Source organism: Macrotis lagotis, chromosome 4 (genome assembly GCF_037893015.1).
Source record: "Macrotis lagotis isolate mMagLag1 chromosome 4, bilby.v1.9.chrom.fasta, whole genome shotgun sequence".
Classification (NCBI taxonomy): Eukaryota; Metazoa; Chordata; class Mammalia; order Peramelemorphia; family Peramelidae; genus Macrotis; species Macrotis lagotis.
The window spans coordinates 217,846,160-217,864,838 of NC_133661.1; the positions used below are offsets into that span (position 1 = coordinate 217,846,160).

At 33.8% G+C, this 18,679-nt stretch overlaps 1 pseudogene; it reads left to right on the top strand.

Annotated features, from left to right (window-relative positions):
• The first annotated feature begins 1,793 nt into the window (after positions 1-1,793).
• Positions 1,794-18,376, top strand: LOC141522859 (general transcription factor IIH subunit 1 pseudogene; annotated as a pseudogene).
• Positions 18,377-18,679: the final 303 nt, after the last annotated feature.

The window sequence follows — 18,679 nt, forward strand, 5'->3', positions numbered from 1 at the left end:
ATGATAATAGTACTACAGTGATAATACCAGATGAAGAGGCAAGGCACAAAGATTTATGATTTTAGGGAGAAAGGAGGGAGAGTATGAACTTGGAGTAAATTCTATTCAATAGATTTGGCCCAGAGAAGGAATAAGATACATTTCCACTTGGGTTTAAAAATTTATCCTAATCTACAGGGAAGGGGGAAGGGGGATGGGGGAAGGGAAAGATATGGGAAGAAGGGACTGATAAAATGGAAGGTGAGGGTAAGAGATAAAATAAATTGAAAGTTTAATTTTAAAAGAAAATTCAGGGGGCGGCTAGGTGGCACAGTGGATAAAGCATCGGCCCTGGAGTCAGGAGTACCTGAGTTCAAATCCCATCTCAGATACTTGATTCAAAGGAGAAAGGGAGTAAAATTTTGGTGAGGATGAAGAACAAGAGGAAAGGAAAGAGAAAAATATAAATGGAGAGAGAGATAGGGAGGGAAACACAGAATTAGTCATTTTAACTGTAAATGTGAAAGGGATGAACTGTCCCATAAAACAGAAGGGGATAGCAGAATGGATTAAAAAGCAGAATCCTATAATATGTTGTTTACAAAAAACACACTTGAAACAGAGAAACACACACAGGGTAAAGCTGAAAGTTTGGAGCAAAATATATGCCTCAATTGGAGTAAAAAAATCAGGAATAGCAATCCTGATCTCAGATAAAAAGTAAAAGCAAAAATAAAAATCAACCTCATTAAAAGGGATAATGGTGCCTTCTTAAAAGGAACCAATGTTATTGAAGTTATATCATTACTAAACATGTATGCACCTAGTGGTATAATATCCAAATTCCTAGAAGAAAAGCTGAGTGAATTACAAGGAGACACAGAGAGCAAAACTTTTATAATGGGGAAACTTCAATCTCCCTCTCTCGTAACTAGATAACTCTAACCAAAAAATAAACAAGAAGGAAGTTAAGAAGGTGAATGAAACCTTAGAAAACTTAGATATGATAGACTTCTGGAGAAAATATGATGGGGATAGAAAAGGCAGTACATAGCACCTATACCAAAACTGACCATGTACTAGGGCACAAAAACCCTTTAATCAAATGCAAAAAGGCAGAAATAATAAATACACACTTCTCTGTCCATAATGCAATAAAAATTACATGTAATACAGGGTCATGGAAAGATAAACCAACAAGTAATTGGAAATTAATTAACTTCATCTTAAACAATAGGTGGATCAAACAACAAATAATTATATACAAGAAAATGATGTTAATGAGACATCATCAAAATTTATGGGATGCAGCCAAGGTAGTTTTGAAGGGAAATTTTATATCTCTAAATGTCTATATGAATAAAATAGAGAAAGAGGAGATCAATGAATTGGGCATCCAACTAAAAAAGCAAGAAAAAGAACAAATTAAAGATCCCCAATTAAATACCAAATTGGAAATTCTGAAAATCAAGAGAGAGATTATTAAAATTGAAAGCAAAAAAACCCAATGATCTCATAAATAAAAATAATTTAGTTTTATGGAAAAGCCAATAAAATAAATAAATCTTTGGTTAATCTGATTTTTTTTAAAAAGTATGAAGATAAGCAAATTACCAGCATCAAAAATGAAAAGGGTGAACCCCCAATGAGGAGGAAATTAAAGAGACAATTCAGAGATACTTTGCTGAACTGTATGCCAGTAAACTGGATAACTTGAGTGAAATGAATGAATACAAACTGACAAGTTTTAGGAAGAGGGGGGATGGATAGGCAGAGTCTGGCAAAGCACAGGGACAGGGTTGGAGGCAGAATGCATGAGCACCAGCCTTAGCGCCTTGGGCACCATCCTGTGTGTCTTGTTTGACTTCAAGGTGGAGGATTCTAGCACTGGAACAGAAACGAATGAATTACATGATGAGGATGTTATCTCTCCTTTCCCCACCCACAACCCAAACCCTAAACCAAGCGACCTACCCAGTTTGGAAAACAGAGGATGTCGATGCTATATACCATTCAATCCTTCCATCCTTCCTTCCAGCAAGAGAACAGGTGGAGAGCTGTAGAAAGAAAAAAGGGAAAAGAACAAAAAAAAAAAAGGAAAAGGAAAATGTATGCAAATGTTTGCCTGTGTGGACATTTGCTTTTAGTAGGGGTGCCATCTGGAGGAAGGGAGAGATTTTGGAAATCGGGGTTTTTGCATAGAGGGGGAGGGGGGAAGGAGAGTTTTTTTTAAAAAAACTATGATGACGACCACTACTACCACCACCCTTCGCCCCCCACATACACATATGTATAATCATATGAAAAAATGCTCCAAATCACTATTGATTAGAGAAATGCAAATTAAAACTACAATGAGGTATCATCTCACACCTATCAGATTGGCAGAGAAGAGAAAAAGGGAAAATGATCAATGTGGAGAGGTTGTGGGAGGATTGGGATATCGATGCATTGCAGGTGGAGTTGTGAATGTATACAACCATTCTGGAGAGCAATATGGAACTATGCCTAAAGAGCTATAAAACTGTTTTTTTATACCGTTTGAATTACAATTCTAGGTCTATATCCAGAAGAAATTATAAAAGATGGGAAAAGTCCTACATGTTCCAAAATATTCATAGCATTTATTTTTGTAGTGGCAAAAAATTGGAAATTGAGGGGATGCCCATCTATTGGGAAATGACTGAACAAGTTATGGTACATGAATTCTATGGAATATTACTGTTCTATAAGAAATCATAAATGATCAGACTCTAGAGAAGTATGAAATGACTTACGGGATCTGATGTTGAGCAAAGGGAAGAGAACTAAGAGAAAAATGTACACATTAACAACAACACTGTAAGGTAATCAACCTTAATGGAAACAGCTCCTCTCAGAAGTTCAGAGGGCTAGGACAACCATATTAGACTGGCTATGGACAATGTTATACACATCCAGAGGAAGAAAAACAAAACAAAACAAAACAACAACAAAAAAAGAAAAACCAACCCTTCAGAATCTGATAAACTCTTTTTATAAAGTTATCTCTTATGTATTGCATTCCTTAATCCTAATTACTCATACCAAAAATGACTAATCTGTAGCCATGTTTATCAAAAATATGTATGTACAATGCTAATCTGACTATTTGCCACTGTGGGGGAGGGGGGTGGGGAGGGTGAAAGGAAATTTTGTAACTTAAAAATATACGTGTGTGTGTATGGATGAAAATAACTAAATTAATTAAAAAACGTTCTAGGGCAGCTAAGTGGTACAGTGGATAGAGCACTGATCCTGGTATCAGGAGGATCTGAGTTCATATTTGACCTCAGACACTTAATAATTAGCAAGTTGTATGAACATGGGCACATAAGTCATTTAACCTCATTGCCTTGCAAAAAAAAAAAATTCTCCTAGCAGAGAAAAAATAGTAAATTAATGTTTCCTTTTTTGTCCATTATCCCTTATCATTGTTCCATCTATCCCATTCTTATTCCTTCTTTTGTCCTTCTGTTTTCCTGAATATAATTGTTCATTTCCTTTAAATATCTTTAGCATTCCTTGGTAACCTCAGATCATTCAGAGCTATAGCACTATTGACATTTTTCTTAGACAGCTTTGATCAATTCTATATGCATTCTCCATTACCTTGCTCTCATTTTCTGTACTTGCCTTAAAAATCTTGATATTTTGGAGAATTTCCTGTGCCAATGCAAAAACATTTACATTTTTAGACAATGTTTTTTCCTCATCAGAATTCTCATTTTATCATCAATTTTTTTATGTTTGAGTGCTTCCTCCTAATCTTAATTTCCCTATAAAATTTCAGACTATGGAATCCTACCTATCCTCACTTCCCCACCGTTTTCTTTAGTTTTTCTTTCTCTGACTCTATCTAGACTCTAGATCCTTTCACTTGTGCTCTCTCTCTCTCTCTCTCTCTCTCTCTCTCTCTCTCATATACACTTTTCCCCCCAGTTCTTATTTAATTTTTTCCACAGTCAACCAGCATTTATTTCAACATTCATTTTTATAAAATTTTCTCCCTCCCTTCCCTTCCCTAATATAAGATATATATGCACAGTCTTGTTAAATGCATTTCCATATTAGTTGGTTAGGTTGTGAAAGAAAAATAAGAGCAAAAGGGGAGAAATAGTGAGAAAGAAGAAAAATCAGATAAAAAGGGAAAATAGTATGCGTTCATTTGCATTCAGACTTCATAGTTTTATTTTGTTTTGTTTTCCTCTGGATGTGAATGACATTTTCCATCACCGTCTTTGATCATTCTATTACCAAGAAGAGCAAAGTCTATTGTTACTATGTACAATATTCTCCTGGTCCTGCTCACTTCACTCAGCATCAGTTTCTATAAGTCTTTCCAGGTTTTTTCCTGAAATCTATCTGCTCATCATTTCTTATAGAAAAATAGTATACCATTACATCCACATACCACAACTTGCTCAGTAATTCTCCAGTTGATGGGGATCCCCTTCCAGTAAAGGGGAGCTAGTACAAAAGCTACTATAAATAATTTTGCATATGTAAGTCCTTTTATGTTTTTTAAGATCTCATTGTGATAAAGTCCTAATATATAATTTAGGTCAAAAGGTATGAACAGTCTTTGGGGGGGTGTTATTTTTGCAAGGCAATAGGGTTAAGTGACTTGACTAAGGTCATAGAGCTAAGTAATTATTTAGTGTCTAAGTCCAAATTTGAACTCAAGTCCTCCTTACTCCAGGGCAGGTGTTCTATCCACTGAGCCACCTAGCTGCCCCATGAATAGCTTTATCGACCTTTGGTCATATTTCCAAATTGTCCTCCAAAATGGTTAGATCAGTTTACAAATCCACAACAATTCATTAGTGTCCCAATTTTCCCACATTGTCTCCTAAATTATCATTTCCCTTTTAAATAATATTATCCAATCTGATGGGTATGAAATAGTACATTAGCATTGTTTTAATTTGCATTTCTCTAATTAATTGTGATTTATAGTATTTTTTCAACTGACTATCTATCTCTGACTCTGTCTTTCTCTGTCTCTGTGTGAGTATATATATATGTATATATACATATATATGTATATATACATATATATGTGTGTGTAGGTGTGTCTGTCTCAATGGGACTCCCTAGGCTGAAAGTGTAACAGCTTTTTCCAAAATCAATGTCACTGCTAATTGACATAGAAACTTTGACCTAGACCTTATACAGGTACATGTCTTACTATGTGTATCTTTCTTTTCCTCTGGTCTAGAATCTCACAGTCATATTTCCCCATGATTCCCATCACTTCTACTTAAGCAGTTTTTCATTTGGATCAAAAATAGATCTAAATTAAAAGTTCTCATCATTTACTCTATCACCTTTTGAAGCATAAAGTTATGAAAACAAGTTAAAAATCATTAGATGTCATAATTTGGAGGGAGAACTCAATGAAATTTATGAAGCCAAATTTGCCTCCTTGCATTAGGATCTTTAGTTCACATTTCTTGCTATCATACATTATACACATAAATCACTATCCTCAGTTATGTTTTTTTTTATTGCTGGCTTGCATAGTAACTTTATAATAGATATAGCAAAGACTCCCATGGATCACATGTGGGGATGGGTATTGATATGATCTCTTGCTAAAGGGTATACAATATTCTTAAACTCTTTCCATATTTTCAAGCCTTCTCAATGTTGAAGGTTGTGTGGAAGATGATTGGTGACTGAATTAGAAGAAGCTATTCCTTCAATAACAAATGAGTTGCCAAAAATCTCTGCCTCTCTATTTTGATGGAACAGTACTTGTTGAGGAACATATGTAGGGATCTCACTGGACAAGCAAGCAACAAAGTCATATTTGGGAGAGGTTGCAGTGATTTCTAGAACTTTCTATCTCATATGAAATCTATGGATATTCATAGCAAGCTTGTAACTATAGGCAAACCAAAGATGAGTTCTCAAGCCCTGGCTTCCTCTTCTTTGTATATCTTTCTCTTAGTAATTTGCTAAGTATTATGACCGAATTACATTGGGTCATGGAGAAAAATACAGTAAGCACTGAGAAAGAAACAAATCAAGTTAAAGAAACAAATCAAGATAACACAAAATTTAGTAGCTTCTATATTAAAAGACTAAAGAACTTAGAATATGATATTCCAGAGGACAAAAGAACCTAGGATCACAGCCAAGAATCACATATCCAGAAAAATTGAAGATAATTCTTCAGAAGAAAAAAGAATATTCAATAAAATAGAAAACATTAAAACATTCCTGCTGAAAAGACCAGAATCAAATAGAAATTTTGACTGTCTTATAAAAGATTCAACAGTAAATGGGAAAGAAAAATCACATGAGATGCAATAAGGTTAAACAATTTACATTCATTCAAAGGAAAATGACACTTGTAACTCCTAACAGTTTTATCTTTATAAGGGCAGTTAAAAGTATATATATATATATATATATATATATATATATATATATATATATATATATATGAACATAAGGCAGAGGTGTGTGTTGAATATAATAGGCAATATTCACAAAAAAATTAAAAGATGAGAGAGATGCACTTAGAGAAAGGAGAAGGGAAAGACAGAATGAGGTAAATTATTTCACATAAAATAAGCACAAAAAGTGGAAAATTGGGAGAGGGGACATGTAGGGGGTGTGATACCTGAACCTTACTCTCACTAGAATTGACTTAAAAAAAGGATAACATACACTACTTACACTCTCAGTTGAGTATGGGGTGTGGGAAGAGAAATGGGAGAATGATAAAAGTAAGGATGGTTTGGAGAGGCAACTCAGAAGCAAAACATTTTTCTGCAGAGACAGGGTAAAAGAATAGAGAAATAAGGATAAACATTAGGGAAGAGTAGAATGGAAGAAAAAAATACATAATATAACTGTGAATGTGAATGGGGTGAAATCACCTGTAAAAAAGTAGACAGAAGAGTGAATTACATGGTTTAGACATAGAGGTTAATACTATAAGAAAATTAATGAATAGTTTATCTCTCAGATCTATGGAGAAGGGAAGAATTTATGACCAAGGAAGAGATATAAAGAATTACAGGATATAAAATGGATAGTTTTTATTGCATTAAACTAAAAAGGGTTTTGCACAAACACAATGCAGCCAAGATTAGAAGGAAAACAGGAAACTAAGGCAAGGGGGAGAATAACAGGAAGTTTCTCTGAAAAAGACTTTACTTCTCTAAAATATAGAGCACTGAGTCAAATTTATAGGAATGCAAGTCATTCCCAGTTGATAAATGGTCACAGGATACGAATAGGATGTTTTCAGACAAAGAAATCAACATTGTATGTAGTCATTTAAAAAATGAGCTCAATCACTACTTATGAGAAAAATGCAGATTAAAACTCTTATGAAATATCAGCTCATTTCTATCAGATTATCTAATACTATAGAAAAAGGAAATGGTAAATGTTGGAGGCTAAGTGAGAAAATTGGGACACTAATTCAGTATTGGTGAATTTGTGTATGATCCAAACATTCTGGAGAGCAAACTGGAACTATACCCAAAGAGCAATAAAACTAATCATACCCTTTGACCCAGCAATACTAATACTGGATTTATATGCAAAAGAAAGCATAAAAAATTGGAAAAGTTTCACAGGTTCAAAAATATTTATAGCAGCTCTTTTTTTGAGGTGCCAAAGAATTGGAAATTGATGGGATACCTATCAATTGTGAAATGGTTGAAAAAGTTATGGTATACAGAAGCTATGGAGTACTATTGTTCCATAAGAAATCATGAGTGGACAGACTTTAAAGAAGCATGTAAAAGAATTTCATGAACTGATGCTGAGTGAAGGGAGTAGAATCAAGAGAACATTGTACACATGAACAGCAACATTGTGAAATGATCAACTCTGATAGATACAGCTCCTCTAAGTAATTCAGAAACTAGACAACCCTGAGAGACTTTCTATAGACAATGCCATCCACTTCCAGAGGGGAAAAAACAAGGAATATGAATATATATATACTATGATCACTTTTTTAAACTTCTTTTATGTTTTTTCTTCCATCTCATTTCCCATTTGTTCTCATTCCTCTTACAAAAAATGGCTAATATGATAAATAGAAACGTACATGTACAACTTTTACCAGACTGTTTACTGCCATGGGAAGGGAGGAAAAGAAGAGAGAGTGGTAAAAAATGTGTAACTAATAAATTTACAAATTGTTAAATGTTAAAAAATTAATAAAATAAAATTTCTATTAAAAAATAAAGATAAGCATTACTAAGGAAAAAAACAACTAGAGAGCAATTTGAAACTTTTCCCAAAGGGCTACAAAACTGTGAATAACCTTTTACCCAATAATACCACTACAATGAGATTTTTTTTAAAGAAAAGAATCTATAAAAAATGAAATGAATCTCTTGTGCTTTAAGAATTTTTGTGATGTATTCAATGAAATAATTAGTTGAAATCTACTACTTTGTACATTTGTACAAGAGACAGGGCAGCTAGATGGTATAGTGGGTTGAGCACTGCAGTGCCTTCAAGTCAGGAGGACATTTAATAATTACCTAGCTGTGTGGCCTTGGGCAAGCTACTTAACCCCACTTGCCTTGCAAAAAAAAAAAAGTCAGGAGGACAGGACTTTGAATCCATCGTCAGACACTTGGTAGTCACTAGCTGTGTGACTTAACTGCAAGTCATTTAACCCTGATTATCTCATATCCAGGCCATCTCTAGTTCTCCTTATTCATATCTGACCACTGGACCCAGATGACTCTGGAGAAGAAAGTGAGATGAGTGACTAAGCATAGCCCCTCCTCACTCAAATCCAATTCATGTGCTTGTCATGGCATCACCTCCCTAAAAACATTATTTTCTTCAAGAATGAAGGACAAACATCATTATCAGATGAGATCCTTTTTGGAGGACTGTCAGATATGGATATTTCTACTGGCATTTCAGGGTGGGGACAATAAACCAAAAAAAAAAAATCCAAGAAATTTTGACTTTCATCCTTTAAGGATCATTTCCTTCTAAGAATGGAATTCTGCCATTTTAGTTCTCTACTTTCTCTGTATTATTAAGTATTAGAGAGTAGCTTGCAGAAGAGATATCAAACATGTAAGCTCCATGCAGTCCACATAATCCCAAGTGTGGAAGAATCAAATTAAAATGTCATTGGAAAATGTATAACAAATTAAATAAAAGTACAACAAAATTTAAATAAGAGTAATATGTTTTTAAGGGAATATTCAGTTCACGTATAGTTTAGTGGCCCCATTTCTATTTGAGTTTCACCCCATTGGACTTGAACACTGAGAGGTTATATGTCTTCCCCACAGTCCATATAATTAATATGTGTAAGTAGTTGGATTTGAACTCAGGTATTCCTGCCTATAAGCCTAACTCTAGTTATCCATTAAATGACCACAGCTCTCATTTGCATCTAGATATACTATGAAAATTTAAGTTTTCCTTTTTCTTTTTCTTAAAACCAATCACTCTTCCAAGTTTCTAAACACAACAAGAGCTCATTAAAATATTTGTTTCTAGGCAAACTAGAAAAAAATGAAGGTATGGGATGTGGTGAAGGATTTGAATGTTGCTGTGATTTTTAATACCAATGGAGTTCCTTAAATTTTCTAAGAACTTTCTGATTCATCATGGGAATTTCCAATACAGAGGATTACCATTTAAGGATTTTCTCTATGATTGGCTTTTCAACAGGCCAATTCATCTTAGGCACTGAAATCTGAGTTAATATCATTAACTACTAAATGAGTGTACTAAAATATACATTGACCTACATTTTTCCAATTAAAATTTATTTGGCTTTCCAATAATGAGTTTGAAACTAAAATCTACAGAAGTATTTAAATCTACCTTACAAGTCATTGTTGAGGCTTTTATCCATCAATATTTCTTTCCTAGGATCTTTCTGCTGATGAGCAAAATGAATATAAAGTGGCAAACAACCTGCAGTTATAAGTTGTGCATTAATGAACCAATAAAACACAATCTGAAATAATGTAATAATAACTTTATAATCTAAACATTACACAGTTCCTAAATGTAATTAAAGTAATATATTGTTCAATTATGAAAAGTAGTTCATAATTGAAGAAGAAGAAGAAAGAAATATGAGAAAAATAGTCAAGTATTTCTTCTATTTTAGTTTTAAAAACAATTTCATGGTTTAGAATTAGTGATGATAAATTCAGGTCACCTAATTTTGTTCTTTTTATGTCTTGTTTTCAACTTCTCTCTCTTTCACTCTCTGACTCTGTCTTTGACTCTATTTCTTTTTTTTGTCTTTGTCTCTGTTTCCATCTTTGTGTCTGTCTGTCTGTCTGTCTCTCTCTCTCTCTCTCTCTCTCTCTCTCTCTCTCACACACACACACACACACACACACACACACACAAACACACAAACAGACAGACAAAATTTCACATATATGCACCCTTTCTCTAGGAGCATCACTCAGATAGCTGGTCCACTTTCAAAAATACTTCTTATTAAATAAGGCTATATTTGGAGCTAACTATACTTCTAACAGCATTTTTAATAATAATAATAATAGAAAAGCTTGAAATAACCCTATATATTCATGTAGAGTTACTGTGGAAGTAATAGTAGCCAAAGAGAAGGGAACTCTTTACTCACCTTTCTATTCCTAAGTATATTTTCTACAAGAAAGGCAGTATATTATAATAAAAATAGAGCTAAAAGGGAAGTAACAAGAACTAAATTCTAGCCCATTTCTGTCACTAATTTACTATGACTTCTTGGATAATTGTTTAGCCTCTCCAGAATCTGTTTAACTTTAAAAAATAAGACACTGGACTATATTACCTTTTAAAAAATTATTTTCATTTGTTTGTTTTAGCATATATTCCATGTTCATAAATAGCCAATCTTTCCTTTCCCTTGTAACAAGATTAAAAAAAACTTAAACAAAACCAGTTATATATCATTGTACAATATCTCATGAGATCTAAGCAACAATATTCTACATCCATTGTATTATGCCATTTATAAAAGGAATTCTTAATGTTTTCATGTCATGGACTCCTTTGGCAGTCATGCAAAGCCTATAGCTCCTTTCTTATAACTATATTTTGTTTGTTATCTCATTTTTCACCCGGACGCATTACCTTGAAACTTCCCTGACTGACTTCTCAACCATGCTCTAGGAAGTTAGTTATTGGAAACCCTCATCATACTATAAGATCATAGCATTCTTGTTGCTCCACTTCATCATTACCCCTTTATTACTTACTCTTCTGCTTCTCTGATTAGAGTATGTGACCATTAACTCCAAATCTTTCTTTGAGGAGAAAGCTCAACTTAAACTTTACTTTGTATCTCACTTGCCTTTCTATCTTGGGACTTCTGTGACTGACTTTTCTACAATTCTCCTTGTCAGGTAACATTCCCTTAACCAACTTTTCAAATTTCTTTTCCTGAAAGATTATAAACTCATTGAGGGCAGAAATTGCCTCTTTTTTTTCTTATTTGTTTCCCCAGCTCTTAGAACAGTACCTAGAATATAGTAGTGGTTTAATAAATGTTCATTCACTAATAACTATTATTTATAACATTCATAATTAAAGGAAATGCTAAATTTCAGTTAGATATTAGTGAAAATACAAATAAATTTTTCTCAAGTTTATGGGCCCCATGAAATTTATTTGTAAGCTATAGGACCATGGATACCATGTTAAGATTCTCTGAACATAAGGTATCTTCTAGATCCATGAGCCTATTTTGGATTAATGACAAGTGACAAAGTAAGAGCAATGCATTGAAATTCTGCTTCTGTCACTGACTACCTGTGTGTTCTTGTACAAGTCACTTAATCTCTCTGAGACTCAGTTTCCCTATCTGTAAAATGAAGGAGTTGAATGTTTGTCTTTCTTTATAAAGAAGATTCACACAGCTAGATACCCAGCCTCAGTCTGTCTCCTGACTTTCCATCTTGCTTTATCAGCTACCTATTGGACCTTTTAAAAGTAACATCATACAGCCATGAGATATACTGGGGCTACCTATTTGTTAACTGAGAGATAATTATTTAATCTTCACTATGAGCATTTAAACCTTAGAAATTAGCAAATACCATAAACAAGAGCTTTATTTATTGTATTGTTAGTTACATAGACTTTAAAAAGTGGTAGAGAAAATAGGCAGACTAAATGTTAAAGTGCACCATGCATATATTTCCCACCCCAGATTCTGACAAAGCTAGTTGTAAAACATTTACCAGCACATGCGTCCCCATAGGCTCAATAAAACATATGCACACAGAAATCAATGTCTTTCCCCCCAAAACCCTTTCTCTCTCCCAAACCTTATTTCTTCTGTCAAGAGTTCCTCCATTCTTCCAGTCACTAAGGCTTACAATCTTGAAGTTATCATTAACTCTCACTGCACATATGCAATTTGTTAGCGTTTTCATTGATTTTATTCACATGTCTCTTGCATCCATTTCCTTCTCTAAACTAACACAACTATCACTTTGATTCAGACTTTCAAGATATTTCATTTACTATTGCTATAGCTTATTAATTGGTGCTGTTGTTTTCAAATTTTTTTCTTCTCCAATCCATCATTCATACAGCTGCCAAAGTGATTTTCCTAAAGCACAGTTCTAATCTGTTATTCCCTTAATCTCTAAAGGCTACTACTTCTATAAAACCAGTAGCAAGAAGCACAAACTGCTATATAGTTCTTCACAATCTATTCACACCTTGATTGTAGTCCTCTTCATATCTTTCAAAGATCAGTAATAGTGTCACATTCTAATGAAATCTTTCTTGATGCCTTACCTCCTTCAGTTTTCTTTGTATTCATTTGGGGTTTGTGTGTGTGTGTGTGTGTGTGTGTGTGTGTGTGTGTGTGTGTGTACCTAATAGAATGCAAACTTCATGAGGGAAGGAACTTTTTTGGTTTGTTGGGTTTTTTTTCCCCTGTGCATCTCCAAGGTCTATATCACCATCTGGTACATGGTGTCACAGCTGTTCAATCAATTTAGTCACAACCAACTCTTCATGACTCAATTTAGGATTTTCTTGGCAAAGATGCTGGAGTAGTTTGTCATTTCCTTCTTCAGCTCATTTTATAGATGAGGAAATTGAGGCAAACAGAATTAAGTGACTTGTCCAGGTCATAGATCTAGTAAGAATCTGAGGCCAGATTTGAACTCCAATCTTCCTGACTCCAGGTCTAGTGCTCTATTCACTGTGCTACACATAGTTACATATATATATAAATATTTGATAATTGATTAAATTCACATTAATATTCTATGCATATAACAATAATAGAGCAGGGAGATTGGGAAAACATTATTGTCCTAAGATATATAAAAAATTAAAATATATATAATACATTTAATATAATATATTATATAATAAATAATATAATATAATATATAAAATATATATAAAATTTAAAATCTGGTCTCAGACCCTTAGCAACTATGTGACCCTGATCAATTCAACCTATGGCTTCTTCAATTCTTTATATGTAAAATAAGGATAATAATAATACCACTCTCCCCAGGTGTGTTTGAGAATGAAATAAAATACTATTTTTAAAGCACTTTCAAACATTAAATAACTATAAGAATGTAAATATTATTATCATATATACTCACATGCATGTATGTAATAGTTATGCAAGGAGGAAAGAGGCTTCTTTCCTTTATGTAACTCAGAAATTTCAAATAACAAATACAGCACTGGGACAAAGCAAGCAGTACATGAATATAGGTAACTTGTGCAACATATGGACAAAAAGACAAATACATAAATTCCAAGAGAATATATACATATATGTATATTATATATTGTTGTATATGTCTACATACACACATACATGTGTATAATATATGCACAAATGTATATATATATATATATAGGTAATTTACTCATGTATTTGAGTATAAATACTAAATCAATAGTATAATGAAATCCCATGACATCTCATGATTTAAATCCTTTTTATGACTCTTTATGACTCAAAGAACAATTTGCTATCTCAGAAATGGAATCTCATCCAGCACCAGTTAAATGTCAAATAACTGTTTTTCATTATTAATACTGATGATATTTTATTCATAAAACTTTCTAAAGAGATTAGAGCTCTTTACAGATCTTGGTTATTTCATCCTTCATGTCCTCATGAGGGAGGAAACAGTGATAAATTATTATTCCTTCCAAAGTACAAAAGAGGAAACTGAGGAACTTTGGACTATTAAGTGATATAATTCAGATTATTGGTAAATCACCATAAATATAAATATTAATTCAGGAGATAAAATCTCTACAGACAGAATTTATGATTAATGTTCTAAATGTAAAACTGCATTTGTTTTGCATAGGACAATCCCTAAGTTTAGGTACAGAAAAGTCCCAATATGCTTGAGGAACAAACAGACTCATTTGTTACAAAACCTTTCCTACCATGTATAATTGCCATTTCCTAAAATTTCCTTTTTAGTCACTATTTGGATTAAAATCATAACAAAGAATTATTTCATCTGGAATCCAAAAGTAATTGAACAGAAGAGAAGATGGGGAGGAGGAGGGAAACAGTTCAACAGTTGGGATAAAGGAAAAGTGGAAGCATATTGACATGACCCTGGTGGTGTCTGCCTAGTGATGGTAAAGTAGCTAAGTCCTATTATGCAGAAATTATTGAAAAACTATGACAAAGCCCAAAGTCGGTGCATATCAGGTCTCAAGAGAAGAAGGATTTTATCCAATATCAGAATCCTGAGTCAAAACGCAGAAGACCACACTGTAAGTTTTGCTTTTCACTGAGAAATTAAACACATCTTTTAAAATGAAAATATTTTATCTAATACATCAAGTAGAGCTGTTCTCCAAAAGAGATCAATTATTTATAAGGTTACTAGTGTAGAACTAGGCTTTTTTAAGGACCAGGAAACTAAAAAAAATTTCATTAGTTAGAAGTAAAAACAATTTTAAAGCCATTCTTAAAAAAATATTGTTTCAAATTCTCTCTCCCCCCCCTGAAAAGGCAAGCCATTAAATATAGATTATACAAGTATAGTCATGCAAAAATATTTTCATATTGGCTATGTTGCAAAAGCAAACCAGACTAAAAAAAGACAAGAAAGTAGAGGGTAACAATGATGCTTTGATTCTATGCATTCAGATTCCATCAGTTCCTCCCCAACCCTCTATCCCCAGGTAAATATTATATTTCCTCCTAAGTCTTTCAGAATTGTATTAAATCACTTTATTGTTAAAACAGCTAAGTAATTCAAACTGATCATCCTTATATTAATGTTGTTCCTGGGTACAATGCTCCCCTGGTTCCTTTACTTCACTTTGCATCAGTATATGTAAGTCTTCCCAGGTTTTTCTGAAACCAAACTGCTTGTTATGTCTTATAACACAATAATATTCCATCATAGTCATAAGAATATTTTTAAAATAATTTATATAGTATTATGATTTAGTTTTCACTAAATATTGGATAAAATTCACTAGTAAATCCATCTAGTCCTATTTCTTTCTAAGGGAGCATATTTATATCTTGTTCAGTTTATTTTTTGAAGGATTATTTGTGTTCTATTTCTTCTATTAATCTGGGAAGTTTATATTTTTGCAAATATCCAATTATTTCACTTGGGTTATGATTTATTGGCACATAATTGGGCAAAGCAGTTCCTAAAATTCCCTTATTTTATTCTTCATTAGTGGTGAATTCATCCTTTCCATTTTTGATACTAATAAGTTGGTTTTCTTCTTTCTTTTTTAACTAAATTAACCAATGATCTATCAGTGTTTTTTTTTTTTTGATGAAATAAGCTCTTTACTTTATTAGTTCAATTATTTTCTTACTTTCAATTTTACTAATCCCTCCTTTGATTTTCAGGATTTCAATTTTGATATTTAACTAGGAATTTTATTTTGTCTTTTCCTAGGTTTATGTTATTTTTAAGTTGCATGTGCAGATCATTGACTTGATCTTTCTCATTTTAATGATGTAAGCACTTAGACATATACATTTTCCCCTGAGTACTCTCCTTTGATTGCATCCCATAAATTTTGGTATGTGGTTTCATCTTCTGCTATTCTCATTAATGAAATTTGCGATTGTTTCCATGATTTGTATTTAGACCCTTTCATTCTTTTGTATTAATTATTTAGTTTCTAATTAATTTTAATCTATGCTTTTGCAACCTTTATTGAATGTCATTTTGGTGCATTAGGATCCAGAAAGTATACAGTTAATATTTTTCATAAATTAGTTGTGAGGTTTTTATTGCCCTACTACAAGGTCAGTTTTGTGAAGATAGCACGTCCAGTGAAGGAAAAAGGTGGACTCCTTTCTATTCCCATTCATTTTTCTCCAGAGGTGTCTCATATTTAAGTTTTCTAAAATTCTATTTGCCATCTTACCTTCTTTCTTGATTATTATTTTTTCATTAAATTTATCCATTTCTGAGGGGGGAAAGTTGAGGTGCCCCACGGGTAAAGTTTCACTACTTTTTCCTCCTGAAATTCATTTAACTTTTCCTTTAAGAATGTGGATGCTAAGGACTTGGCCCCTCCCACACTCCCCTTGGCAGAGGCCTGATAAGGTTTGCCTGGAACTGAGCCCTGAGGGGCATTGGGGAGCCCAGCCCCCATAAACACAGACCTCCCACTGCTCAGTAGTGTAAGCAGCAGCAGCAGCTAGTGAAGAGCCCATGCCCCAAGGAGCCTCTCTCCTGGCCCTGCTGAGGCTCCTACGAACCAGCATGGCAACTACATCCAAAGTTTTACTAATTGTAAAGATGGAGCAGAAGAAGTAGAATAGGACCTCGGACCTCATGGCAGAAAGGAAAGCTTGAGCACTTGAAAGCAACGACAGGTTTACAATCAATCAGTCCAGAAGGTAAAGCTTAAAATCCAACTTCAACTGGGCCTACACGAAGGAGACACAATTTCCATTTTTCCCATGAAAGCACTTTTGTGAAGGAGTGAACTGCTGGTAAAAAGACCTTCAGTGGCTACTACACCAACTCATGAGCAAAGTCAATAAAGACCTGGAAGAGAAAAACAGAATCCTGCAAGAAGATTCAGTTTTGTTTCAACTTTATGAAGACCTTCATTCAAGCAGTGCAAAGGAATTGTAGGCCAATCAGTTAAGCATCAGAACTGTGGATAGCCCCGAAGCATTCAATCACAAGCAGGATGTGAGAATTTCTGACTGGTGTTTACCCTCAAACAGCTGTCAGTGACCTAAGACATGACAACTTCTGATATCACGAGCAGAAAACGTTCCCAATAAGACCAAAAAAAAAAAAGTTTTGGACACCATTTTTTTTCAATCCCATTATTTCCATTGGGATTGGCTTAACACTGGGGCAAAAGATCTCTTTATAAAATGTGCCAAAATACATGAAAAGAGTTAAAAAAAATGGTATCCTTAGAAACGAAAAACCCACAACTAGATTTGACAGTACTGGAGGATAAATCACTAGAGGAGATTTATAGGGTTTCTCCATGCTATCTACTTCCAAATCTTCAGAATTCATAAAGAATAGTAATGGCATCATCATCAAGAGATTTAACCACCAAAATGCTTTGATCCAGTAAATCTCTGAAAACATGAAGTACAAAATGATCACAACAGTGAAAACAGTAGCATAGATGGGAACTCTAGAGAATTCAAATTTATTTCAATCACTAGTAAAAAAAAGTGAAGTTACAGCAATACATTGAATATGAATATTTGGGCGGTTATAATAGCATAAAACAATTGCACTAAGCCTGAAGTAATCAGATAAATCCAGTCCCTCCAATATGCAACAAGGAAGTATAGTCTCAATTATTTTCAAAGTATTGAAAAGATGGAACCTTACACTAACTCGGGTTCTTTCAAGTGATGCTGAAGTAGTAGCATCACAGCCCTATACCCTGAAGGAACACATATGCAGGGAGGACCATAGTAAACCAAAAAACAGATAGTCCCAAATGACATTCAGCCAGAATACAAACACTTTTATGTGACTTTGGAGGAGCTGCTGAGTCATTTCTGATCCTGTTTTCCAATTAACACATAATTCTTAGAGGGAAAAAGTAGTGTCGATGAAGAGTCATTTGGAATGATCCCAAGCTACTAAGCTCTGCTCATTCCAAGAAAAAAATTCAAAGACATCTTTTAAGCAGAAATTTGGTAAGTCACCAAGAAGAAATGATTCACTTGGCCAACTATTTTTCACACATGGCAGTTGTAGTGCCTGCTGAAGATATGAAGGAGTCCTGGGTGTTGGAGGCTTTGGTCCCTGGGACGCTTTGTGCAGCAATTGTGAGAACACAACCTGAGCCATTTGAGCACCACTCAGATGATGCTGCAGGGACATATGCAAGGACATCCATAGCCACTGGACTTGGGAACTGATACTATTGAACTTGCACAATCTAGAGTGAAAGAAGCTGTGGTTGAAAAATGGGAGGGAAAGTAAGGCAAAACCAAAATAAATTTACTGTAGTTACTCAGGATCTGCTTTTGATTTTCATTAAGAGCTACTTTCAGAAATTAAAAACTAACTTTTTAAAAGGGTGAATTGATAAATTTGCAATTTTTTGTCTATCCTTTTTATTGAGGCTATGGCATATCCAAATTAAAAGTTATTGGGGGAAGGGTTTCCCCTCCTGAATTTTCACATTTTGCTGTTTGTACTTTATTAAAATAGGTTGAAAA